Below are 27,485 nucleotides of genomic sequence, written 5' to 3' on the forward strand. Positions count from 1 at the left end.
AGAAACAAGTATGTTGCCTAAATGTAGATACACATTTTAGTTTTGGTACAAATGTTATACTAGGCTACTGTCAAATCCAAAATCTAATGATTAATCCAGACCTATTGTTACAATTTCTACTATGAAAATATGGCCAAGTTTAAAAATCAGGATTAAAAGAAGTTGATTAATTAGTATGTGATAAATGAGCATATGATAAACTAATTTTGAAATTGAAGAGGATCTCACAAACTCATTTTCATAAGATAGACTAGAGGAACAGTCAATATCATTCTGGGTATGTTCACACTTTCAGGATCGCAGCCAAATCATTGCAATAGAAATAAGACGTCCCAAAAATATATAGTTTGCATAAACCACAATTGTTTTTAAAGTACAATGAATCACAAATAATATCTGATTTATATTTTTCACAATTGTAAAATGATGCCAACCCATAACCCAGCAAGATGTCTGGAGAAACCAGGTGCTTCATACTTCTAGGAATTCAAATTCAGGCTTTGGAAGGATGAAAATTACTGTAAAAGAATAAGCAGGGAAATATAATCTGACCATCTGTGCAAAGTGGTCAGATTGTAAACATCAAAAACAATATCTAACTGATGGTTCTTGTTCCTTCTTGTAAAAGAAATGGATGTCTTGATCTATGGATACTTCTACAGTGATAGGATAAGTCCACTGTCTGAGCCAAATCTGGAAATTGATTCATGGCAATTGAACTTCTTGTCTTTTTTTTTTTTTTTTTTTGCTTTGAAACATTTGACTTCTTATTCAAGTAGCTTCTTCACTGAAGTAGCACTGAAGAAGCTACTAAGATAAGCCATTTCAAACATTTCAAACCAAAAAAAGAAAGTAGTCCAGCAGCCATGAGTCAATTTCCAGATCTGGCGCAAAATGGTTAATGAAAGCTCTCAATATTACTCTTTATTGGATTAGTTAGAATTCTTTATTGGCCAAGTGTGATTGGACACACAAGGAATTTGTTTTTTTTGCATATGCTCTCAGTGAACATAAAAAGACAAGCTACATTCGTCAAGAATCATAATAAATTTATATGGGTTTATGTACAACCAAAAAGGGACATGGTGGTTCAGTGGCTAAGATGCTGAGCTTGTTGATCAACAAGTCAGCGGTTCGAATCCCTAGTGCCGTGTAATGGGGTGAGTTCCCGTTGTTTGTCCCAGCTTCTGCCAACCTAGCAGTTCAAAAGCACGTAAAAAAAGCAAGTAGAAAAATGGGGACCACCTTTTGTAGGAAGGTAACAGCACTCTGTGCACCTGCGGCATTTAGTCATGCTGGCCACATGATCACAGAGACATCTTCGGACAGTGCTGGCTCTTCAGCAGTGGTGGGATTCAAATAATTTAACAACTGGTTCTCTGTCCTAATGATTTCTTCCAACAACCAGTTCACCAAACTGCTCAGAAAGTTAACAACTGGGTCTCCCGAAGTGGTGCAAACTGACTGAATCCCACCACTGCTCTTCAGCTTTGAAATGGAGATGAGCACCACCCCCTAAAGTTGGGAATGACTAGCGCATACATGTGAGGGGAACATTTAACTTTACCTATGTACAACCATGCTATTTACAATTCCTATAACTCAGGGGTGTCAAACTTGATTTCATTGTGGGCCACAACAGGGTTGTGTTTGACCTCGGGGGTTGAGTGAGCATGGCTGGGGTGGGTGTGGCCACAGTGGGCATGACTGGCTCAATGTCCTGGAGCCTGTGTGTGGCGCTCCGGGCTCCATTTTTGACTGTGCAGGTCTCCTGCATCCCTCTGCCAATGAAAATTGAGGCCGCGTGCAGACATCCCGAGCTCCATTTTCACTGGCAGAGGCACAATGGGCCAGTCCTTCACTGTTTCCAGGACAGCCCTGTGGGCCAGATCTAAGCATCCCATGGGCTGGATTTGGTCCGGAGGCCTTAAATTTGACACCCCTGTTATAACTCAATAATGATATTGTGGAACTTCCGTTTCACTGAAGAAGCTGCTTGGGTAAGCAGCGAAATGTTTCAAACCAAAAAAGAAAACTCCAGTTGTCATGACTCAACTTCCCGACAACTCTACCTATATGATTGAAAATCTTCACCGACATATTATTTGAGTCCCAGTTGTCCCAGTTCACTACCTCCCAGCAGGTGTTTCAACAGTGAACAGTTCATAAGATAATTGTGTTCTGAGCATGCTCAAGAGAATTGGCCCCTGTTGGAATCCTTTGTAACGTTGGATGTTCCTATTGGTTAAGCCGTCTGACAGTTGGTATAAAAGAGCTGTCAGGCTGAGTTCGAGGTTCTTCATATTGTACTTCTTCTGAATTGTGTTAGAGCTGTATCTGTGAGGTAAATAAATACTTACCGTTATAATCCACCTCTGTAATTTATCGTCTGCTCGAGAACACCCCAATAATGATTAACCCAGCCCATTTTCAAAGGATCTTTGTAAGAAAAGAAGGAAAAGCAGAAGACCAAATAAATATATTATCTATAATATATGGGTCATGATTTACTGCTACCTCACAGATCAATTGATCCACTTACTGCATAAACTGATGATGGCCATTTATTTAATGACATTATTCTCAAAGGTCTTTTTTAGAGGAAGCTAGATCACATTAAGCTAACATCTGAAATAGAAAGAGACACAAACAGGGGAAAGTGCTTTGCTTTCAGTACTCTTCTTAATATACAGTATATGCATACTGTATATAAAGTATATAGGTCTGACAAATGGTCAGCTATTTGCATGGAAGATATCCACCAAAGGGCACCGATCTTTAGTGCAAAACATTTTCATGTTAGCCATGTTATAATGCATGAAGAGGCATTGGATCTGTGATTAAACTATATCTCATATTACCCTTCAAATTTATTATGAATGCAGTCGAGTCATAACAGTTGTTAGCCTTTAATTGGTGGATACTACAAATCTGTACATTCAACTTTTGAGCACAATATAGTAACATTAGAGCGCATGACTGGAAAACATAGTTATCCCACGTTTCACATATGTAAAGCATAAGTGCATAATATACTGTATGCAAATTCCATTGAAAGAAATCAGATATGAACCTGGTAGATATTGGTTCCTCAGAACCATCTTTGGGCCAAATACAAACACAGTTATGACTTCCTAAGTATTCTGTGTTGTGCCTATGAATATGTTTCTCCAGTCACATTTCTTTTTTCTAGTTCTCAGTTTTAGTTTGCTCACAATCTAAAGATTGTGATACAATCATCCTGATCCTTATCTGACAGGGTCTTGGATGACTAAGCTCTCCCTTGGCTTTTTTCCCAAGTCTTCATCTAGTTCTCTTCAGAAATAGATTCCAATCCTATTCCAAGGCAATAGACAGAACCTCTTAATTCTTGGCACAACGCTATATGGGATGCTTCGCCTTGGTACCCATTCAGTCTTAGCTTCACTTTGGTCTGCTAATGTATGTGAATTCTACTCCTGCCTTAGGCACAGAGCCAGTTGAGTTACCTTAACCCAGTGCCGCTTTCTCAGCCTTAGGAAAAATGCACCGGCAAAGCAATTCTAAAAATCTTTCCAAGAAAATTATAGGGATTAGGCCAGGCAACTGCAATGAGTCATCAATGACTTGAAGACACATACACACAAACACAAAGGAAAATGTGAAAAGAACACTAAGCTGTTTATCCATCTTTCCCTCTTTCTTCTCTTCCCTTTGTTTCAATTTGTGAATAATGATTACTTGCTAAAGTTACTGTATATTTTCCAATCTTTGAGAAAAAATACTCATTTTTAAGACCAATATTGACTCAAATAAGGGGCACTGGTGTTTAAAATTAAGATTAAAGCCAGGAAAAGCAAATATTATCAAATATTATACAATTGGAATTTCATTTCTGAAACAGGACATCATTCTTATTCTTTTTTTATTTCCAGGTATATTTTATAAATGGTCTGTAGGAATTGGAGGACACAAAAGAACAGTTTTAAAAATTGAATAAGGGAGCCTATAAATGAAAAAGGAATAACCCTCCTAGTCCATGAGGACAAACTATTACCACTCATGAAATGCATTTTTTTTTTGGATCCCAATCTTTGTCATTGTCAGAAGGTCACAAAGACCTTACCCAACAAGGTCTTTAAAGTGACTGAAAGGCTGGAGAAGCAGGATTTTACAAGGATGTGAATTTGAACATAGATGAAGAGAAATAAATTAGCATTCAGCTTTCATTTCCAAGCTTAGAATGTGGTGTTTGTTTCAACCTGGTCAGATATAAATATACACACACAGTCATATAACTCACCCAAGCCAGAGGCTACTACAATAATTTTATTTTAACGTGATCATTTGGTCTGTTGACACCATTCAAGAAGCAGACTTTAAACCTGATGCAGGTGCAAAACAAGTCATCTTTAATGAAAATGGGTGAATAATCCTTCAGGGAGACTTAAAACTATGAATGAAGTACACCTTGTGGCCTTAATCTGTCTCTGACAAGAATTATATCCTATTTTATAGCCAGCTGTAGATAACTTTCCACCTGCAAGTGCCTGTCATTTACTCCATACTGTCCATTACTGCCCAGGTAGTGATGAAATGGTTTCTTAATAGGATGGAAACACAGGACTCCATTGTATGCAGCCAGTTGCTTTTAATAGTGAATTACTACAGTATGCTGGAAACTTTTCTAATGCTGTGTGAGTTCATTAGAGCAATTATACTGAGAATGCGGGAAAGACGAGATTGTTTTGGACATTGGTAGTGTTAGTAGTTTCCTGTGGTGTGGCTCTTATGATAGTAACAGTGACTCTGCATGCATGTTAGACCTGCCTGGGGCAAGTATGTAAGTTAAATGCCTGCTTTTTGATATTTGCTCTTTCCCCCCATTTCCAGGAAAAAAAAAAAAACATTTACAGTAAGTTAATCTGTTTGGCTGTTTTCCCACTGTCTTTGTTTATGCGCCAGCCCTATTTTCGCAATCCAAGGAAGAGAAGGAAGGATGACATTTGAATCGACATAATTCCAGGCACGGCGAGGTATAATTGTTTGGAAGAGTATATCAATCAAGAGATGTCATTATCATAAAAATATGGGCTGTAAAAAGAAATAAAATCCAATATTATCATCAGCAGTTAATTTCCAATGCTGGAACTGCATGAGCGTGCATTGAAGGGTGTATGTGAGTTTAAATGGTGCAGAGTTCATAGCTGTCACTGTAGCTTGTATGTCTTTGTGTGCGTGCATGCATGCCTTTGAGTCACTCTTGATTCCTGGTGATTGCCTGGACAAGTCCAGGCGGTTTCCTGGCAACATTTTTTAGAAGTGGTTTGCTATTTGTGTTTGGGGATTGTTATGTGTGTTGGACCTGGTCTTTGGGTGTTAAGTGAATTTCGTTGTATGGGTATACTGTGTATACACGTACAATGACACTAAAGTTATTATTATTATTATCTTTTATTCATTAAAAATGAAACTCAGTCAACTGGACATTTAAAAATGTGTCACAAATACCATTGACTGGTGCTAATGGTTGATACGGGTTGCTGCCAGCATCCTAAGTATCAACCAAGTACCTTCTTAAAATATATGATGTTCCAAGTAGCACAGTTTTTTGCAGTTCTGCTGGTGTTATTGCAGGAAGCTACAATTTCTTGAAGTGTTTTGTGAAATTCTTGGACCAAGTGCCCTGATGACAATGGGTATTACTGTGACATGTTTCTTCCATAGTCATATAGTTTCTATGGCCAGGTCATGATATTTCATGATTTTTTCCAGTTCTTTTTCTTTGACTCTGGCGTCTCCTGGTACCGCGATGTCAATAAATTGTATGTTTCAGTTTTCGACAACTGTGATAGCTGGCATGTTGTGTTCCAAGTGATGATCCGTCTATATTCAAAAGTATTATTATTATTATTATTATTATTATTATTATTATTATTATTACCTTCCTCCTAAGATGGGGACAAACTGACTGCCCCAAAGTCACTCATCTGGCTTTGTCCTTAAAGCAAAACTAGAACTTACAGTCTCCTGGTTTGTAGCCCAGTGCCATTAACCACTACATCAAGCTGTCTTTCTGCTTATTAAGAGACTTGCATTTGTTTTTGTTTTTAAGGAGAAGTACATAGGTTTTCTACTCCTGTAATAAAATATACCCTGTGGTAGGCAGTCTACATTCCACACCGATATTCAAATCTTTAAAAATGCATATTTACTTTGCATGGATTACATGGATCACATGTAGAGTGTCCAGTTACGTATGCAAAGCAAATCAGTAATGGAACAAATAGCAGTATCAAAACAAAAACACTTGCATTTTAGTTTACAGGAGCATCTTTATGTGTTTAGATGCAAATTTAAATCTTATTTTCTGTACATATTTGATTGATTATCTATTTTTAGTTTAGTTTACTGCAATTTCTCGGTTCTGAAGTGTCTATTTAACAGAAAGTTCTGGTTACTCACTATTGCAGGAAGTTTGTCATCCAGTTATGTGCTTGCTTAGTTTATTGTCATCAGCGGCTTTCAGCAAACTTTTCAAGTGAGCACCATTTGTGTGATTACGCAACCTTCCTCAATAAATTTCAAATGGGAATCCCAAAACCTCTCATTGTTCTCATGAGAAACTTACATACAGATCAGGAAGCTGCAATATGGACAGTATGTGTTAAAGCAGACTGACTCCACATTGGCAAAGGAGTATGATAAGGCTGAATATTTTCCCATTATTTATTCACCCTACATGTGAAATATATCAAGAGAAGCTGGACAGGAAGAATCAATCAGAATAGAGCTGGAAGAGACCTTGGAGATCTTCTAGTCCAACCCCCTGATCAAGCAGGAGACCCTATGGCCTATACCATTTCAGATAGGTGGCTGTCTGGTCTTTTCTTAAAAACCTCCAGTGATAAAGCACCTACAACTTCTGAAGGCAAGCTGTTCCACTGTGTTCTGTCCCCCGTCCTCACACATTCAAATGCAATATCCAACACACCTGCCAATAATGTATTGTATAAACAGACCAGAATTCCTGGCAGACGAGAGTTCTGGCAGCTACTTGTAAAACGCCTGCCAAATCCAATTAGTACTCCCCAAAAGCAGGAGAGGCCTTATCTGCAGTCCGTTTCCAGAGTGACAAATTATCCACAAGAGTTTAGTCCAAAATATATCTGAGCCGAAATGCAGGATTCACTATGTGATTCTTTAGAGTTTAAGCGTTTGTCCGTCACAAAGCCTGCCGAGCAATCACGCCCCCTTTTATCCCTTGTGGGGCATGGCTCAGTGACTCAGCTCAATCCATGGTCCTTCCACGCCTCTTCCTTTGCTGCGCACGCTTCTCCCTCCGATGCTGCCTGAGATCAAGCCAGGATTCATCACTATCATTCTCTATCAATGGGTGCTCCAAAATGCCTTCCTCCTGGCACATCCCAGGCTGTTCCTCCTAGCCTTCGGATGGAACCTGAGGCATTGCCAGAGAGGAAGGTCCTGGAGAGGGAGGCCTTGCCAGTTCCTCCCCCTAACCTTCTGAATCCTCTTCCTCCATGAGGCAGGCTCGGGAGTCAAAGTCACAACGCCAGGCTCAAGGTTGACTCAGCTTTCCATCCTTTCTAAGGTAGGTAAATTGAGGACCCAGTTGTGGGGGCAATAAGCTGACTTTGTATAAATATACAAAAGAATGAAGGCTATTGCTTAGCGCATTGTAAGCCACCCTGAGTCTCCAGAGAAGGGCGGCATATAAATCAAATTTAAAAAACACACACACACACACACTGGTTAATTGTCCTCAATGTTAGGAAGTTTCTCCTTAATTTCAGGTTGCTTCCCTCCTTGATTATTTTCCATCCATTGTTTCTTGTCTTGCAATCTGATGCTTTGGAAAATAAATTGACCCTCTCTTCTTTGTAGCAGTCCCTCGAATACTGGAATACTGCTATTATGTCACCCCTAGTCCTTCTTTTCTCTAGCCTACCATATCCAATTCTTGCAACCGTTCTTCATATGTTTTTGTCTCCAGGCCCTTAATTATCTTCTTTGCACTTTTTTCAAAGTCTCAATCTCTTTTTGGTAATGTGATGACCAAAACTGGATACAATATTCCAGGTGTGGCCTTACTAAGGCTTTATAAAGCAGTACTAATCCTTCACGTGATTTTGATTCTATGCCTCTGTTCATACACCCAAGGATTATATTAGCCTATTTGGCTTCTGCCGCACACTGCTACCATGGTTTGAAGATGAGCATAATTTTAAAATTGGAGGAAGAAATATCAGTAAGCTGTGCTCTGCTGATGAAACTACTCTGACAGCCAAAAATGCAAAGGATCTTCAGGCTTTGGTACTAAAAGTCAGAGCATAGTGAAAATAATAGGATTAAAATTAAATATAAAGAAGACCAAACTTACAACAACAGGTAGAACAACCAACTTTAGAATTGACATTGAAGGTATCAAAGTGGTGGAGAGCATCTGCCTTTTGGGATCTACTATCAATGATAAAGAAACAGTCCAGAAGTACTGCATACAAGCGCTCAGCAGAACAACCAGGAAGGCCTTGGAAAAGATACTCAGATGTCCCTATGTAAGCAGGATAGGAAGCATATGGATGCCTTTGAACTTTGGTGTTGGAGAAGACTACTGAGAATATTGTGGACAGCCAAGAAAACTAAAGAATCGATCACTGAACAAATCAACCCAGAGTTCACACTTGAGACCCAAATAACCAGACTCAAATTATCAAACAATTCTTGTAGCTAAATAGGATGAAAGATTGCTACATTTTTCAAACTGAGCTTTTGAAGGAAACACATACATACATATACAGACAGAGAGAGACATATACAATGTATACACGGGCACACAGGGACAACTATGCACACACACAAATACACACACACACACACACACACACACTAATATATCATCTGTCTTTCTATACACACACATACACACACACATACAATTCCTGTAGAATACTATAGAAAGATAAATAGATTGTTTTTGTTTGTTTTGCAATCATACATATTAAAAAGAAAAAAGCAATATCCCTTGGCTCCAACAACATTACTATTGCCTTGTGAACAACATAATATTTTGAACCTAGTATGGTGTTTAAATCCTGTATACGTATGTACTTCCCAGCTTGAAATGAAGAAATATTGACTCCTGTTTATTTTGTTATTTCATAGTTCAATATTGTCTTTGCTGTTATACCAATAGTGATAAATTACCATTATTTCAGCAACTCAGATAAAACCAGTACTTTCATTTTTGAATTTATCCTGAATAAGTTCCAGATCCCAGGGGCAAAAGGGTAGGGAAAGGAAACCGCAACATCCTCATGTCAGACTAACACATTCAGAATTGTGCTTTCACACCTCTACTGTCAAAGAATGCACTAAGAACATCGGGCAAATCTTTATCAAGTGCCCTTAGGCTGGGTACATAGATTTTGTCCTTGGAAAATGCACCCAGCATTCTGAAATAATCTCTCAGCCTGTGCAATGGGAAAACAAAAAATTTATGTACATAGTAAACAAAGAGAGACAAATGTAGCATTGTAATACGGTGTTATAATATTGTATTATGTGACAAGAGCACATTACATTATAGCATCGTATTATATATTCTAATTATATTCTTACATTATAAGATGTTATAGAAGGAAAAATGAAATAACTAGGCACATTTTTTTTCACCTTGTGTAGTCATTGGTTTCATCCTGAAGGTAAAGCCATTTATCCTTCAATGCAAGTCAACATGAATGGGCTATTGGCATTTTTGTCAACCTATCAAGTCCTTCCCAAGATCTGTGATAAGCAGCTGTTGTTTAATACTATTATTATTATGGTTGGTTGCACAATCAGCCAGTTGTTTAGACTGGATTTGGCATTTTTGGAAGGATTGAATCCTTCCAATATTTTTACTCTTATTACGGATTTGGCATTTTGGTTCACTTGTTGAGACTTTCCCAAGACCTGTGACAGACAGCAGTTGTCTGATCATGTTGAAGGTACTGTTGCAGCATACAGGCTGTTCCAATTGCCTTTTGCAATTGATTTACGGTAATCTTGCCAATGCCAATGGCATTCAAGTGATGTTCCAGATGTTTTGATTGTACCCAAGGCTCCCATAATTATCGGCACTATTTTACTTTCTTTTGCCAAAGTCATTCTGTTTCTATTTATGCAGGTCCTTATATTTTGTGATGTTTTCCAGTTCTTTCTCTTCTATTCCACTTTCTCCAAATACTGCCATGTCCAGTAGCCAGACTTCTCTGCCTTTCTTATCAACAATCGTTAAGTTGGCACTTATGTGGCAAGTGCTTGTCTCTTTGAATTCTAAAATCCCAGAGCATTTTAGCTTCTTCGTTTTCTATTTGTCTATTTTGTGGTGCCACCAGTTCTTTCTTGCATTAGATTATTTCTAATTCTGGATGTTGTTTCTTATGGAACTGGTATGTTCTTTCCAAATATTCTTTTCCTGTTGGATTTTATTTGTAATAACAGATCATTATTATTATTATTATTCAGTCTTTGAATGTTTGCAGTGGGTTATCAACTTTTCTTCCAGTAGCCTTGCAACTGCTGGTTCTGATTGCACATCCAACAGTCTTGAGTCGCTAGAGGTCCAGGCTTTGTCACCTAGTTAACTCATTTTGACCTGGGTAATAACTGATCCATTGATCCAGTATGGGTTTCTGTAAATTACATCTCACCATATTGCTTATGGGAGAGACATTCCTCATCTGACTTCTCTGATGAAACCTGTTCAATATATGACTGAACCTCTGGCATACAAGTCTCCGAACCACATCAATGTAGTGCTTCACTTGGAGGATAATTATTAAGAGCCTTGGTACTACAGTGGTTTAAAGCACCCTGTTATTAACACAGCTGCCTGCAATTTACTGCTGGTTCGAATCTCTCCAAGGCTCAAGGTTTACTCAGCCTTCCATCCTTTCTAAGGTAGGTTAAATGAGGACCCAGTTTGTGGGGGCAATAAGCTGACTTTGTATAAATATACAAAAGTATGAAGGCTATTGCTTAACGCACTGTAAGCCGCCCTGAGTCTCCGGAGAAGGGCGGCATATAAATCAAATAAAAAAAAAATGGAAGGTGAAATGATAAAAACATTTACCAAGTAATTTTTGAAAACCTTATCTCATCCAGTGCTTGGAAGATTGGCACATTTCCTATGCCATTTAATTAATTTCTAGAGCTTAAGCTAGGGATTTTTTTTTTTTTAAATGCTAACAAATGACCAGTTTGTTGTCAAGAGTATATTCAGTAAGTTTTTCCATTCTGGATTGTTATTCATTATGGAAATATCTGCAATAATTCAATTGTCCTAATAATTCCACCTCAAAATACAGCTCATATACTGTCCTGGGTAGCCAGTTTAGTTTAGTTTGTTAAGAAAAACAGGCATTGATCAGTTTGTCTATCTGCTTAAATTCAAAAGGCGCTCTTGAGAAGAAAAAGACCGCACAACTTAGGTTTTTTTTAGCCATTTTCATTTTCTGTGATAGATTCTGTAAGCACCCTCATACCCTATATTGCTTAGTTCATAGGACTTACCTTGTTGCAATGATCCCAAAAAGGGGCCTCCAGGTCAGGGGTGGGGAGGTTGAGATGAGAAAACTGATACTTGGAGTCACAGAAATGGAAAGTGCCATGAAAGCAGTGATGGGGAATGACACATCTTTATTTATCATTGTTACGATATACAGGTTGAGCTAAGATTATGATGAAAGCCAACCATATCTTTCCTCCAGCTCATTCTTCTCTTCCCAATGTTAGCAGCATCAGGCTAGGCAATGGAAGGAACAAGGCAAGTTCAGCATTCACATAAAGGACCAAAGGAACTGCAAAGCAGAAGAGTGTTTCAGAGAAGGAAGGATCTGACTATAAATGTTATGATTGAGCTCCAATTCTTGTCCATATATTGGTCAGTTTAAGCCACAGTTAAGGAGAACTGTTGGAGCTGTTTCAGTAATCTGCTAGGGGAGGAAGTTGATTTGCTTAATCCTTTCCACTGTTTTTCATATTTGAGCTGTGATTTAAAATGGGTGCTTGTTAGTTTACAGTTTACAGTGCTGATGCCCTTCTGAACCTGCCTTTTTTTTTTTATTTGTGATTAAAAAGCCATAGTTTTCTTCCGGCATATGAAAAAAAGCAGACTAAGGGGTGATAGCTTTTGTATTTATAACAGAGTTGGAAGGGACCTTGGAGGTCATCTAGTCCAACCCCCTGCTCACGCAGGAGACCTGTACTAGGGATTCGAACTGCCAAACTTCTGACCTTTCTGATTGACAAACTCAGTGTCTTAGCCACTGAGCCACCTAGTCAGGAGAACAGAACTGGAAACGATTAAGCTGCCTCTCAACACAGTTTGTTCCACTCACATTTCTCAACTGCTTTGCCTGGTTAGAGTATGCCCTTTAGCTCGCCTCCCATCCTCCAAAGTGCAGCCTTAACATTTATTCTACCAATCCCAATCTACTTGCCCTTCAAATGTATGGATTTTTTTACTCAAAATGCTCAGAAATGATCATGATGGCTGAGTTTTAGGGGGAACTGAAGTTAACAGTTTTGGAAAGGATAAACTCAGTGTCAGGGTTCCAAGTAACACCCCCAACGAAATCAAACTCCGAGGCTTGAAATTCCTCAAAGCTAACTTTTATTAGAGATGTCATATTGGCACATCTGGGAAAACCTGAATCTGAGAGTTTCCGGGTTTTCCACACCCAAAAGAAAGTTCAAGACCTTGCCCCTCACCCACATGTCCACCATGTACCATGTCCATCCAATCATGTACAGTCTGGAACAGAAGATATCTTCCCATTCTTCTCAGCACAGCTGCAAGGCACCTTGGCCTTGACTTTCTATAAAGAATTTTGTTTTGACTACATGTCTTCTTCACTCTATACTATCCCCACTCCCAACTTCCCATGGTAGGACTTGTGGCAGGCCTGAAGCCTGAAGGAACAAAGGGAGAAAGATGGCTTCCAGGTCTGACACTCAGTTTCTTTCAGAAATGATTCATGACATGGTTGCATTAAGGTAAAGGGAATGACTAGCACATATGTGCTAGTCATTCCCAACTCTAGGGGGTGGTGCTCATCTTTGTTTTAAAGCCGAAGAGCCAGCGCTGTCCGAAGATGTCTCCATGGTCATGTGGCCAGCATGACTAAATGCCACAGGTGCACAAAGCGCTGTTATCTTCCTACCAAAGGTGGTCCCTATTTTTCTACTTGCATTTTTTACATGCTTTTGAACTGCTAGGTTGGCAGAAGCTGGGACAAGTAATGGGAGCTCACCCTGTTACGCGGCACTAGGGATTCAAACCACTGAACTGCCAACCTTTCGATCAACAAACTCAGTGTCTTAGCCACCCAGCCACCTTGGTTGCATTAGGAATAGGCAATGTAGTCTGCTCCAAATATTTTGGAAAGGAGAAATCACAATCACTTGCCATTGGTTGCCCGGTTTGACGCTGATAATAAGTAAAATTTGAAGCTTCTGAAAGATTTAAGTTGCTTCCTCCAGTACTTCATGGAAAAACATCAGCTATCTTGTCAGAACAGGTAGCAGCATCTAGATGACTGTGGCTGATCTAAAAAAAAAAAGGGATTAATAGTTAGATGAGAAAGTATCAGGAAAATTTAGGACTATAGATCACTGGGAAATTTAAAGCAATGCAGAAAAGGGCAATGGTGAGCTACTTCCATATCATTGCCAAGAAAACAACATACACCTCACAAGGCACTAAAGTTACTCAAAGGAGTTTTAACCTTGTTAGCCAGAGAATAAAGAAATTGTACTGCAAATGACTTTCACGACATTTAAATTCCATTTTTGATTCCCCAAATGAGAAATTGCTCTTGTCTGACCACGTTTGTACAAAAATCAGGTTCAAGAAATGCTCCTTGGGGAGACAGCCCATTTCGTGTAAATAACCACTGTGTGAAACTTCCCCACCCCCCCTGATTAAACAGGACAAAGCATTGTGTTTTACTACGCAGCAGAAAATGTGCAAATTTGTGTGGTCCACTGTGATATTGACCCAGAGGTTCTCCTATACCAAAAGTCTCCTTGAAGTTCCTGCGTGACTAATGATACAGCAGACTATTATCCTAATTAAAAGTAATATTGTTCAACTCACAGATACACCCCAGCCCTTCACTTCTCTGAGAAAAAAAAGAAGAGAAATGTTATGGTTCTAACTGAGTCAGGAGATAGTTCAGCAAAAGTGTGACTGTAGGAAGCAGCTGGAACCAGAAGTTAACATTTCATGAACCAGAAACCAGTTCCAAAGCATAATAGACAATGGCCTGCTGTCCTCTTTATGCCATTTAGAGTACAGAATGTAATAGCAAAATATCTGGAAATGGCAGATTTAAAATAAAGTAAAAATCAACCAAAGAAGGAAGATACACGTAGCCTGATGCCATGCCTTGTTTTCATATAAGTGAGCAATGACCCTCGTTCTATAACCATACCACATAAATGCACAAAGTCTACATAAACATGTCCATGGTTAATTGGAGTTGAGGCAAATTGAGAAGTAGGGAAATCAGAAATCCTCAAGATATGTGGAAAGAGTGGAATTGGGGTGGGGGGGGTGGAAAGCTGTGAACAATTTTATCACTGTAAAAACTCTACTGAAAAGAATTATTTTATTCTGCTGAGCGTGTGATCACACGTCAGCAGACAATCAGACATACAAAGATCAACCAGCTTTTGAAAAGTACAGGAGGAAGATCAGATCTTATTCCAACTTCATTTTTGAAAAATAACCTATTGATGTAACGCTATTTGTAGTTGCTTATTATTTTTCTGGTTATTATTTATAAGCAAATCAATAAAAGCCATTATAGATGGTACTGGTCACTAACTAGAATGACTTTAGAAGGAAACTGGATAACTTCATGGAGATTGGGGTCATCAAGGGCTAATGGTCTTGAAGATTTAAAGGCACCTCCAGGTTGGCGACAGCATGTTTCCAAATACCAAATGGAAATGAATAATGAGAAGGTTATGGCTACATATCTTGCTTGTGAACACCTTAGCGCCATGTTGGTGAACCTATGGCACACATGCCACAGGTGGCATGTAAAGCCCTCTCTGCAGGCACGCCAGCCGTCATCCCAGCCCAGCTCCAGCATGCATGTGCATGTGCCTTCCACTGGCCAGCTGGTCTTTGGGTCTCTGCTGTGCATGCGCGGGAGGAGGGGCACATGCGGAGGAAGTGCACGTACATGCACGGGGCAGGGCGCATGCATGGGGGGTGCTTGCATTCATTTTGGGGTTCACATGCACGCACACCAAAAAGGTTAACCATCACTGCCTTAGAGGCTTCAGGTCAGCCATCGTGAGGAATACAACCCTTTATTAATGAGGGCTTTGGCCCGATTGAGCAGGATGGCTTTTGTGGTTTGATATTTAAAATTAAATAGTTAAAATGTTGGAAATGCTAAAGTTTTTTTTCAAGACGTTCTTTGCCCTAGCTATTCTAAATTTTCCTCTAAAGACATTTGTGAGCATACTGAGAATGCTCAGTCATTATCGCATTCTTTTTTTTAGGAGGAAATATTCCATTAAAAAAAAAAACCCTTTTCTGCAAAATGGATTTTTTTCCCCCACCACACAGTCCCTACCAAAAAAAAAAAAAAAAAAAAAAGGAGGGAAAAAACCCACCAGCAAATATATAACAAATTGTATATGAGTATAAAAAATTCTTATTTAGCCATACCGTAGTTTAGCTGCATCCCAAGGCCATCACGAGAATAGCTAATTTCCGTGTACTCAGAAAGGCATCAGGAAAAAGCTTAGAGTTTACTCTTGAGCATCGTCATATATAAAGCATTTGACTTCTTTGCCCTGTAGAGGGTAAATAATCTGTTGTGTATCGGCTTCCTTCTTGACTGTAATAAAGATTCTAATCTAATCTAATTGTGCCTGAGAGTCTTCTACGAAGTTACCCCAATTGCTGAATAAGGATTAAGTATTTGGAGAGCTGAGATTTATTTAAGCGTCCTGAGGTGAAGCCTTACAGTTGGATTTGCTCTCTTATCTATTTCTATTGCTACTGAAAGAAAGCCTTCACCTGATGACCAAAGATTAAATTATTGCTATAGACTTTCTTGCAATTCAGCCAGTGTTGGTCAGAATTAAATGGCTATTTAAATAGGCCAGATGATGAACCCCAAATTCCACAAAGTAGGACAAAATATATTATCATTCCCAGTCTCAGCTCCAATAGGTAGCTCAGCTCAGAAAATCAACTCTGTTGGAAGACTAGAGTGACATTTTAATGATATTAGCTTTAATAACAAAATCTGATTGTGCTTTACCTTCTTCTAATACCACTGTCAATCAGGGAAATGTTTGCCTAAACCACTTCAGGCACTTAAAAAACGTTTTAGCCCTCTTTGCCTTGGTAGGGTCTTATATATTTCTATCAAAGTTATCTTGCTTACATTCTACACCTCTCCAAGAACCTGCAATATGAATCACCCTCTTTGCCGGATAAAAATTATGGGGATCCAAACAAATGTATTGCCTTTCCCACTGAATATACAGTAATGGCCAAAATTATGGAAACCTTTTGAGAAAAATGTATTTTTGAGGTTTGATGGCTAATAACACCACTTTTTTGGGGGGGAGTTTCAAGATAATCATATTCCACTGCTGGAATGGCCTGGGAATAGCCCAGTTCTTAACCCAATTGAAAATCTATGGAGCTGACTAAAGAAACTTGTTAGTCAGAAGTGACCCAGCAACCAAACCCAGTTAATAGAAGCAATCATTCAATCTTGGTTTCACATTATAACAGCTCCAGAACTAAAAGACTTGGTTCACTCCATGGGAAGATGTTGTAAGGCCGTAATTCATGCTAAAGGTTACCCAACTATTAACTGACATGGTGATAATTTTTGTATATCTCATTTTTTCTACATGTTTCACTTTTCTTCTTTATACTGTAACTGCTATTCTAATATCAAATCCTTCATAAAAGTTATTGCATTACATTCTTGATTAAATTATCTTTCCATTGATATATAATTTTATGATACAACTCCAAAAAAATGGTGTTATTGGCTAGTTTTAGAAAATACACTTTTCCCAAAAGGTTTCCACAATTTTGGCCACTACTGTAGACTAGGCATGACATGAGACCAGATAACTTTCCCACTGAATGAACCTGCCTATGAGTGTAATTATGACAACAGGACTATAAAATAGGCAAGACATCTTGTGATTCAGAACAACCTAGATTTGGACAACTGTGCTAATGCTGTAGTAAGCTTAAGAGCTAACTTTGAGGATCTGGTCAAGCCAGTGACAGCCAACTGTGAAAGCCATTGCCAATGACAGCATAAGCATGTGGTGTAGGAATAGGCTGCTGAGTTTCAGATGTTAGCCCTGGATGAGGGCTGGCATGAAAGAAGCTTAACTGACCAGCTCAAAGAGAGATGATCAGATGAAATATGGAGTAACTCATTCAGGAAAGCATCTCAGAGATCAAAAGAATAAATCTAGGTCTGCTTGTGTATCAGTGAAAGAGTGGCAAAGGAGAATTTCACTTCAAGAGATTTAAACACTGAAAGGGTTAAAAGAGTTAGGTGACCTGTCAACTGAGATAATAAGTGGAAACAGCTGAAATCCAGGAAAACCAAATGCTAAGAAATCGATCAGGAGATTGAGCTTCCCCTCTCAGGTGGGTTTTTATAAAAGGAGAAATCTGTCTCCCTTTTAGTATTTGTTTTCCTCTTGAAGGCTAGCTGAATGCAGGGGGAGGGAGAGTTATTACAGGGTTGACTCTACTTAACCTAAACAACAATCTAGTGAAGCTAGTTATAGTATCCGTTGCACTTCGTGAGACCTGGGCAATGTGACCTGGGCATGCTGCAGATTGGTGCCAGGCCACAGACCAGGGGTTGGGGACCTCTCTCCTAGAACAGAGATCCCCAACCCCTGGTCTGTGGACTGACACCAGTCCGCAGTGTGCCAGCAACCAGGCCACGCAAACAAGCAAAGCCCCATCAATGGGATGCAGGCAGCATGCAAAACCATGTCCCCTCCAGTCCGCGGAAAAACCTTTCTCCATGGAACCAGTCTCTGGTGCCCAAAAAGTTGGGGGCCACTGTTTTAGGATATATGGTTGTGGGAGATCCTAAGTTAAAGGAGAAGTGAATCCCCAAATTGATAAAGGTTGAGATTAACCTCTTCATCCTTTTTTGATAAACTTTTCTCCCAGATTTCTGATTTCACGATAGAAAACATTGCAAGGATTGGAGTTTTCCCAATATGGTATCCTGACTCAGCAGGACTTTTTTCTCCTTGCTGAGAGACAGTTGGTTTTGCCACCAAAGCTGGCTGTTTTGGTAGCACACTTCCCAGATTTGAATGGGAGCTACTTTGAATGACTCAAGATGACTCTTGGATGACTGAGAAGAGGACCTAAAAGATAGCACTTCTCAGTGGGGAGCAGTCAGAGGGTGAGTCTACTCTTTTCCTTATAGCTGTCTGTTGTTTCGTGTACCTGCTTTGCAAGGGGGGATGAATTATTATCTTTGAAGTATATTTATCAGTATTCAACTAAAGGGGGGGGGCGTTTATGTATATGGTTTTTTTTATGTGCTCTTTTTGTGTAGTCTTGTTTAGTTGTGTTTTGTTTCTGTATTTTTTGTATTTTAATGTTTTGAATAAAAATAAAAAATTGTGAAAAAACACTGTAAGCATTTAAATTCTTAGTAAACTTATGGGGCTTATTCTAGGAAAAGCACTTAGCCTTTAATGCATGCCTCCTCTCCAATTTAACCTCCACTCTGATAAATCAGTGGCAAAATGGTTTAGTGACATTATACCTAAGGGGATCTCCTCAAGAATTGGGGTGAGTGTAACAGGGCTCATGGAAGGAATATTGGAGAGTCTATGTCAGTAGTAGCTGAAGCCACCATATACCATCTGTGCATTCATGGTCTCATTACAGATTTCTGATGTTAAACCCAGCTAATAGGACTTTGTTATCTCCTAAAAAAAGTTGTTTAAAAACAATTTATAGATGCATATATAGATTGCCTTTTCTTTTTAAAACTGGCAAAAGAATGTGACAAAGGAAATAAGATTTTAGCTGCTTTGAGTAGTTTATAAAGAGATTTCTCATTTGAAAATAAAAATGGATTCCAGGACCTCACTAAACACTACTAACTGGACAAAAAAATGGCTTATTTAGAAGAATGTATTTATGACAATTTACAGAAGGTTTACTAGACTCTCTGCATCTCTAGCACCAATATAATACAACGTCTAAGAACTCTGAGTCAAGAACAACCAGAAACTATGTGAAGTTACTAATGGTTTGGCCATTCCTTTTATTCTACAGATCTATATTGTTTATGAAGTGCAATTACTAACTTTAGTATATGATGGCACAAAAGCTACTGCAGAATGTAGTGGTCTGCCTACTCAACTTGGTCCCTATTACTTATGGTCCATTCTTATATTTAGAATTCATCATTAAGCACAATGAACTTCCACAACTCACCTTCACTCTTGCATATCTGGGAAGAAAAGCTTATAGTCTGCAGCATCTCAAACCTCCATCATGGTTCATCCCTGTGCTACTTCAAGTTTCTTATTGCCTTCAATTATATATTGGTAGTCTATCCCAATGTGCTTGGAAGGGAGAAGGAAAGATACTGCTTCATTGATTCTGCAAGTGTACTATCAGTTTTATTCTCAGAGCTTATATTGCACCTCAAATTGCCTCTATCCAATGTCAAAGGCAGAAATAATCAATCTAAAGGAATTTGTGAATGAAAGTGTAGAGAAAGCTTTTGTCCATCCTCGCTCCTGTACCAGTTCTCCAGCCTTTTCTCATTCCTAAACTCTCCGAATGGCCATAGAGAGTATTCGTTTTTATCACGTTGGATCTCACAAGGATTTACAATCTGATTTTCATGAAAGAGGATCATGAATATTTAACTGCCTTTGATTCTTGTTATAGAAAGTTTGCATGTATAGTAATGGTCTTTTGAGGGATTGACATTGTTAGTGTTCCAAAGATTTGTGAATCATATTTTCCATGATTTTTAAAGCAGTTTTGAATTATGTATCTCTAGACAATTTTTTGATTTACTCTGAGAATGCTACCTCCACACCAATAAACTTTGAGCAGTTTTTCAATGCCTTAATTACAGTTTGAAGGTAAGCTAAATAAATATACCTTTAATATGCCTGTTTTGAACTATGGGATTAGTATATTTCCCCAAAAGAAATTCAGATGGATTCAGTTAAAGTAGAATCGATTTTGTCTCCAGAGCCTAAATTCTTAAAGGGAGACCCATATAAAAGCTTTAATTTAATAGGCAGCCTGAGTGGCGTAGGAGGCTAATGCCTCCTACTAAGGCAGCATTTAACATCCAGCTGCCTGCAATTACTGCAAGTTCAATTCTCACCAGGCTCAAGGTCGACTCAACCTTCTATCCTTTCTAAGGTGGGTAAAATGAGGACCTGGTTTGTGGGGGCAATAAGCTGAATTTGTATAAAATATACAAAAGTATGAAGGCTATTGCTTAACGCATTGTAAGCCGCCCTGAGTCTCCGGAGAAGGGTGGCATATAAAAATAAAATAAATAAAATTAAAAAAAAAAATTTCTATGGGCTGCAGAAGGCAAATAATCTATTATATTTTAAGTTGCATTCTTGTCCATAATAATAATATATATATATATATATATTATTATGGACAATATAATTTAATATAATTTAATATAATTTAATCAATATAATTTAATATAATTTAATCAAGTGATATACTGAGACACTTCTGCTAAATCAAACCTATATTATCCAAACCTGGATAATATAAAGATATGGAGAGCTAAGATTTATTATGTACTGCTGCGAAGCCTCAAAAAAAAATTGCCCATCACTTTCCAGGAGTGCTCTCAGGGTACAAAAGTTGTTAGTGGCCATTAGAATATAGGATATAAGTACGAATGTTTTGTAGTAATAGAGCATTAAACCAGATTAGGGACATCCACATTTAAATTCCAACTCAGTTATGAAACTCACTGGCCGCTATCAGCCAGTCAGTCTAAACTATCTTTGAGACTTCCTGCAAAGATAAATATAATGATAATAAATAATAGAAGAAATGCTGACTGCTTCTGTAGAACCAATTTCAAAGTAGAGAAATATCCCCATAAATTACATTCCATCACCCCCCACTCCGCAGACATGAAGGCAATAAGAAAGTTAACAGAGTTTGAAGGAAAACAAAAGCAAGCCAACAAAGGACAAAACTTGGTGATTAATTATCAAAATATTTGAGCTTGTGGATAGATACTCCGAAGATTTTTTTTTTATTTTTTATTTTTTACATTTGAAGCCTAAAGGTTGATTTCTGCAGTATGCAAGATTATTTAACTGATACCACTAGAAACTTGGCATGTAGTTGTTTTGCCTGAAACATGTAGAATCAATCTACATGCAGGAGGGGGAATCCTTTCCCATTTCTCTGTGGACACACACCAGGCATTCTATGCAAGTTCCTTTTGACTATTTTTGTTTTGTTCTGAGAGCTAATGTCCTAAAATTAGAAATATGTAAATGTAGCATGTCAGAGGACTAAGCATAATTAATTCAAGTGGGAAGATCATACACTACGTTGATAAACATATAACTGGAACTTCAGCAAGAAAGGGAGTAGGAACTGAACGTACCTTTGAAGTTTTCAGACATTTGGAAATGGCTTTGCAATGCTGTTTAGGTCTTATTTTTGTCTCTGCATGGTGCTCCACCCCACAGATAGACACATGGAGTATATCATATTTAGTAATTTCTCTGTTTACAACATCAGTGAAATGCAGCCACAAACTCACTGGATGCTCTCACAGTAGTGGAGGCACATTATTAAAAATAGATGTTGTAACCCTCTCTGCAAGCACGCCAACTCTGTGTGGTGGGATGCACCACACAGAGAGAAAAATAGCACCAAATCCTTCAGTCTACAGGCTAAGAAAAAAGTTAAGTAATAGAACTGAAATCAATTTTTGTTTGTTGGTTTTGGTAGTATGTGTTTGTGAGTGTACGATAGTGACAAAACTTTACAGGGGATCTTTGCTCTATGTCTTATCAGCCTTTCAGGTATGTGGCTGAATTTCTAAATAGTCATAAAAATGCATCTAGACCTTAAAACATTTTATTTTCAAAAGTTATTTTCTAGAAGTCTGTCCTCCAATTGCTAGAGAGAGACACAATGCCACCAAAGGTGGCTTTAACAAAGGATATAATCTAATTTAGCTATTACTTTGGACTTCTGTATTATGAAATTCCAAAACAAGGCTAAACAAATGCTATTACCGTCCAGCAAACTAGATATTGATATAGTGGAGAAAATAGAGTACCACAGACATTTTTAAAATAAACTTTATTATGTGTACAAAAATGCTTGGGCTACTTGGTTCTTTCCATTAGAAAACTTTATAAGGTAACTTTTTAAGCTGATGTGGGGGGGGAACCTTTCTCACACTGGAGAATTACCTTGTGATCAGTTTCAGACTTTGTAAAAAGACAAAATATCAAAAGATATGGCCTAGTATTTATAAAATACTTTATTCCTTGTGGATGTCTTTTTGATTTCAAAATATTTTTCAGTATTTTTGCAGAGTACAATGCCAGTCATATTTATTCATTGTTTTTTAATGGGAATGTTAAATATTTAAAAAATAACCACATTTATTGCTACTTTTTAATGTATTTTAATATGCACATGCATATTAATAGCATGAAGGTCCTTTCTTCACAGATCTTGACAAATAATAATCACTAGTTATAACTGATAATAGAATTTATTGGAAGTATCCAAGCATTTAATGGCTTTCTTCCTTACAGTTTTGGTTTCAACTCAGGGAAATGTGATTATTTTAAATGTTCAGTATAGTACGTTCAGGTTTGGTAATGTCATTAAACAGGAATTGAAATAACTATGTTGTCATGCACTCTGGGATCAAAATAATTGAGCTACTAATAATACCAGTGTTCCTGCATAATATTTTTACTGAGAGACATTCTACCTAGTCTTTCATGGGCTTCAAACAAAGTCAATCTAAAGAATGATCAAGGATGGTCAGAAATGGCCAGATGGTTTTTGGAGATTTAAAGCAAAATAGAGCAAAAAAAAAAAATAATGGATGAAGTACAGTAGAGCAGAAGTGTGATGGAATGTGCGCCTAGAGAAGCAGTGGGGAGAGTTTTGGCAACACAGAGGTTTCTTGGAGAAAATGTACGTCAGATCAAATGCCTTAATTTTATCTGTAGTTTTGGCCCTGGATATTACTTTGTCAAGAAATAAATTCAGGTAAATCTAATAGTAAAAAAGAGTATACTCAAATAAAATTGTAATTAGTAGATAATAAGAGGTCAGAGGTGGTATTCAGCAGGTTCTGACCAGTTCTGGGAACCAGTAGCAGAAATTTTGAGTAGTTCGGAGAACCGATAAATACCACCTCTGACTGGTCCCACCCCCATCTATTCTCTGCCTCCCAAGTCCCAGCTGATCAGGAGGAAATGGGGATTTTGCAGTAACCTTCCCCTGGAGTGAGGCGGGAATGGAGAATTTACAGTATCCTTCCCCTGCCACACCCACCAAGCCATGCCCACATGAACCAGTAGTAAAAAAATTTGAATCCCACCACTGTAAAGAGGTGCTAACATTCCAGATGGAAGCATTGTATTTGTCACAGTAAATGTGGTGGCAGGGGAATTCTGGGAAAACTCGAACTCTCGGTCTTCTGATTGCTAGGCCAGCACCTTAACCATTAGAACAAACTGTTTTTTTTTTCTTAGCAGAATAACCATATGCTACCAGAAGAAAAAGAATCTAAATAGGGAGTGTCATAAAATTTTAAATAAATAGACTTCACATTGATTTAATGCAGAAAGGTCAGTTCCAATATCTGCAGCATATAGTAATTCTTATGATTTTTTTTTTCATAGCTAGAGGCTAAACCAGACTGATGACTCTAGTCTTTAGCACTATCCGATAGACCCTTCCCACCATCTCTCCTAATCTTTTCAAATTAATCATTTAAAGGGAAAGGCCGAATCAAAGGGCAATTTCCCATACATGTTCTCATTTGCTCAAGTTTAAAATTAATGACACAGAAACATAACCCCTCAACTCTGCATTGTACTCACTCATAGAACATAATTATACGACAGATCATAATTATTAAGGATATAATTGATAATAACACTTATTGAAGGTGGCCAAGCATTTAATAGACTCTCTCTTAGCGCTGCTGAAATATGTGTATCATAGATCATAAATGTTAAATATTGTATGCTCCAGGTTTTATAATTAAATTAATGGTAAGTATAATTTATGTCAAGTTGTCAAGCTGATTTGCAACAATCTCATGAATTTGCATGTGAGGGAGGCTGGCTAACCTTATTTAAAAACAAAAACAAAGGAGGACAAGAAGGAAAGATGGATTACCCATTTATCAAAAAAAGAATATGAACAAACAACATATGTATCAGATCAATGTGAACAGTCCCTTTTTTCTTTATTATGGCTATTGCCTGCATGTAGTATATATACATGTAATGCACGTATATCAGTGGTGAAATCCAAACTTTTTTACTACCGGTTCTGTGGGCGTGGCTTGGTGGGTGTGGCTTGGTGGGTGTGGCAGGGGAAGGATACTACAAAATCTCCATTCCTACTCCACTCCAAAATCCCCATTCCCTCCCCACTCCTAGGGGAAGGATACAGCAAAATCTCCATTCCCACCCCACTCCTGGAGAAAGGATATTGCAAAATCTTTCCCCACTCCTGGGGAAAGGATATTGCAAATTCCCCACTCCAGGGGAAGGATACTCCAAAATCCCCATTCCCTCCCCATTCCTGGGAGAAGAATATTGCAAAATCTCCATTCCCATCCCACTCTGTGGCCAGCCAGAGGTGGTATTTGCTGGTTTTCCAAACTACTCAAAATTTCTGCTGCTGGTTCTCCGAACTGCTCAAAATTTCCGCTACCGGTTCTTCAGAACCTATCAGAACCTGCTAGATTTCACCCCTGACATGTGTATGTGTGTGTGTGTGTATTAAGTGTTTTTCTGTATATATGTGCATGTAGTATATATACATGTAATATATATGTATTAGAATTGTATATGCACAGAGATATGATATGATACTATCACAAGGTGGTTTTTAGTTAAGTGATGCTGGTTTCCCAGATAGAACCCCTACAAATGCTTGGCAGACACTGGTTTCTTGCAAAGATCAAAGACTTTATCCAAACTGTTATTAAATTAATTCAGACGCCCTCTAGTTAATTTCTTCCCAAAATAAATCTGAAGAATTTGGATGACTTTTCCAGACCAATGGAAAAAAAATTGTAAAAATGTTCTCACTGCCAATAGGAAGTCACCTTCCAAAATCATCAATCTCATCTTGGAACCTTCTTATCTGTCAAACAGCCATGGACTGAATTGTGCACTGAAGTAATTCCCCATAATCTTCTTGGTCCTTTATTAAGATCTTCACCTTGTCTCTGCAAAGTCCCTTTGTGGCTTGGTACTGTTGCTGCAATTTTAGCATGGTAGTAAAATCTACTTCTGCCCTATTTTACAAAACAGAAGTGCAAGGGCTGTCTACAACTATGCATTAACCTTAAAAAAGGCCCTTATCATTTCAGATTGAAATAGTTTTATTCATATTATCCTCTTTATAAAAAAAAATTGTGTGGAGAGCAAATGATAAGTATTTTTTCTACTTCAGGCATGGGCATTTTATCATCTACATTAAGTCTTTGACAATAGTTTAATGCTCTCCAGCTTATAAGGATGAATCTCTGCATATTCACAAAGGGTATGTCAAGGCTTTAAACATTACTCACAGAGACACACAGAGACGAAAAAGTGATTCAGGGTATTCTCTCCAGTTGTCAGTAGGCAATCTCACCATAGGTGGTTTTAATAATTCTTTTATAAACTAACTTGAACCTTTGACAATAACAAACCTCTCTCATTCTTATTCTCTCTCTATTTAATTCTTGTAGTCATTAATGAAATCTATAAATTCTTCAGATTCATAAACTATTTTCTATGCCCTGACAGAGCAGGAGGAACTAAATTTCTATATGTTAAATCTTTCTCCCTTTCTCTCTCATTTTCTTTCAATTAACAGACTCTGCTTTAATTCTGTGTTCCCTTTTCTTTATTTTATTTTTTTTAAAAAAATGGAAGTGGGGCGTACGAACAAAAACAGAATATTAGAAAATAACTTGAATCTGTAAGGATAGGGGTCAGGAAGGCTAAGGCTCAAAATGGACTGAGATTTGCAACGAAGGCCAAAAATAACAAGAGTAACAACAAAAATGTTCCTTTGTGTAAGAAAGAAGAAGAAAATTGAGCAAACGATCAGTCCACTGGTTAGAGAAGAAGGCAAGAAAGTGAACAGGGAAAAGGCTAAACTGCTTGTTTCCTATTTTGCATTTCTCTTTTTATAAAAAAAGGAAGGAAGGAAGGAAGGAAGGAAGGAAGGAAGGAAGGAAGGGAAAGAAAGAAAGAAAGAAAGAAAGAAAGAAAGAAAGAAAGAAAGAAAGAAAGAAAGAAAGAAAGAAAGAAAGATGATCTAACTTGTCAGAAGCTGCATTAGAGTGGGCAGGAGAGATATGCAGTTCCAAAGAGTCACCTTGTGGTGAAATGAGCGTGAAATAAATGTAAATAAATAAATAAACAAATAAATAATTGGTGAGTCAAGACCTAGTGCTTTGAATGAATTCAAGTTTCTGGGGTTGAATTATCTACATTGCAGGTTGCTAAAGGAACTGGTGGATGGGTTTGCAGAACAATGATTACTGTATAATCTTTGAGAATTCCTGGAGTATAGGGAAATACCAGAAGATTGAGGAGTGTTAACATTCTTTTACATCCAGTATTTTAAAAAAGGGAGTGGACCCAGGAAATTGCAGGCCAATCACTTTGTTAACCATATTTAGGACTGGGATCCTCAACCCTCAGGCTATAGCCTGTTCAGAACAGGCCAGCGGAAGCTGTGGGTGAGTGTGCATTCAGCTTCACCTGTGCGCACAGCGGGCCAGTGAGCGCACATGCCTGCAGCAGGCAGGCAAACACACATGCCACTCCATTTGTGCAAGTGGCGTATGTGCATGGCCGCCACTTGTGCAAATGGAGCTGCATGTATGTATGTGCTCATCCGCTGCTTGTGCAGAACCATCCCTTCCAGTCCACACCCCACCAGTCCACAAATCTGGAAAGGTGGGAGACCCTGATATAGGAAAACTTAGAGAACATAACCGAGCAATGGGTTAGCAAGTACTCAGAAATGAATAAGATGATTATTATAAGGCGGCACGGTCTTGTTAAAATAGGTCATGCCAGATTAATCTTATTACTTTTTTTAAAAAAAAAATCAAAATGGCTAAATTGGAACAAGAGAATGTTATGGATATAGTATATCCAAT

General features: G+C 38.2%; 1 long non-coding RNA gene across 1 annotated transcript in view; it reads left to right on the forward strand.

The window, feature by feature from the left end:
• Window positions 1-2,294: 2,294 nt before the first annotated feature.
• The window catches only part of LOC117677347 (uncharacterized), a 30,500-nt gene continuing 5,309 nt past the window's right edge, over window positions 2,295-27,485 (forward strand). Inside the window, exons 1-2 of the long non-coding RNA XR_004594760.3 lie at window positions 2,295-2,344; window positions 18,239-18,479. This is a non-coding gene — a long non-coding RNA (uncharacterized LOC117677347). The remainder of the gene's footprint in view (window positions 2,345-18,238; window positions 18,480-27,485) is intronic.

This window comes from Pantherophis guttatus, chromosome 3, assembly GCF_059756535.1.
Source record: "Pantherophis guttatus breed Tessera chromosome 3, ASM5975653v1, whole genome shotgun sequence".
NCBI lineage: Eukaryota > Metazoa > Chordata > Lepidosauria > Squamata > Colubridae > Pantherophis > Pantherophis guttatus.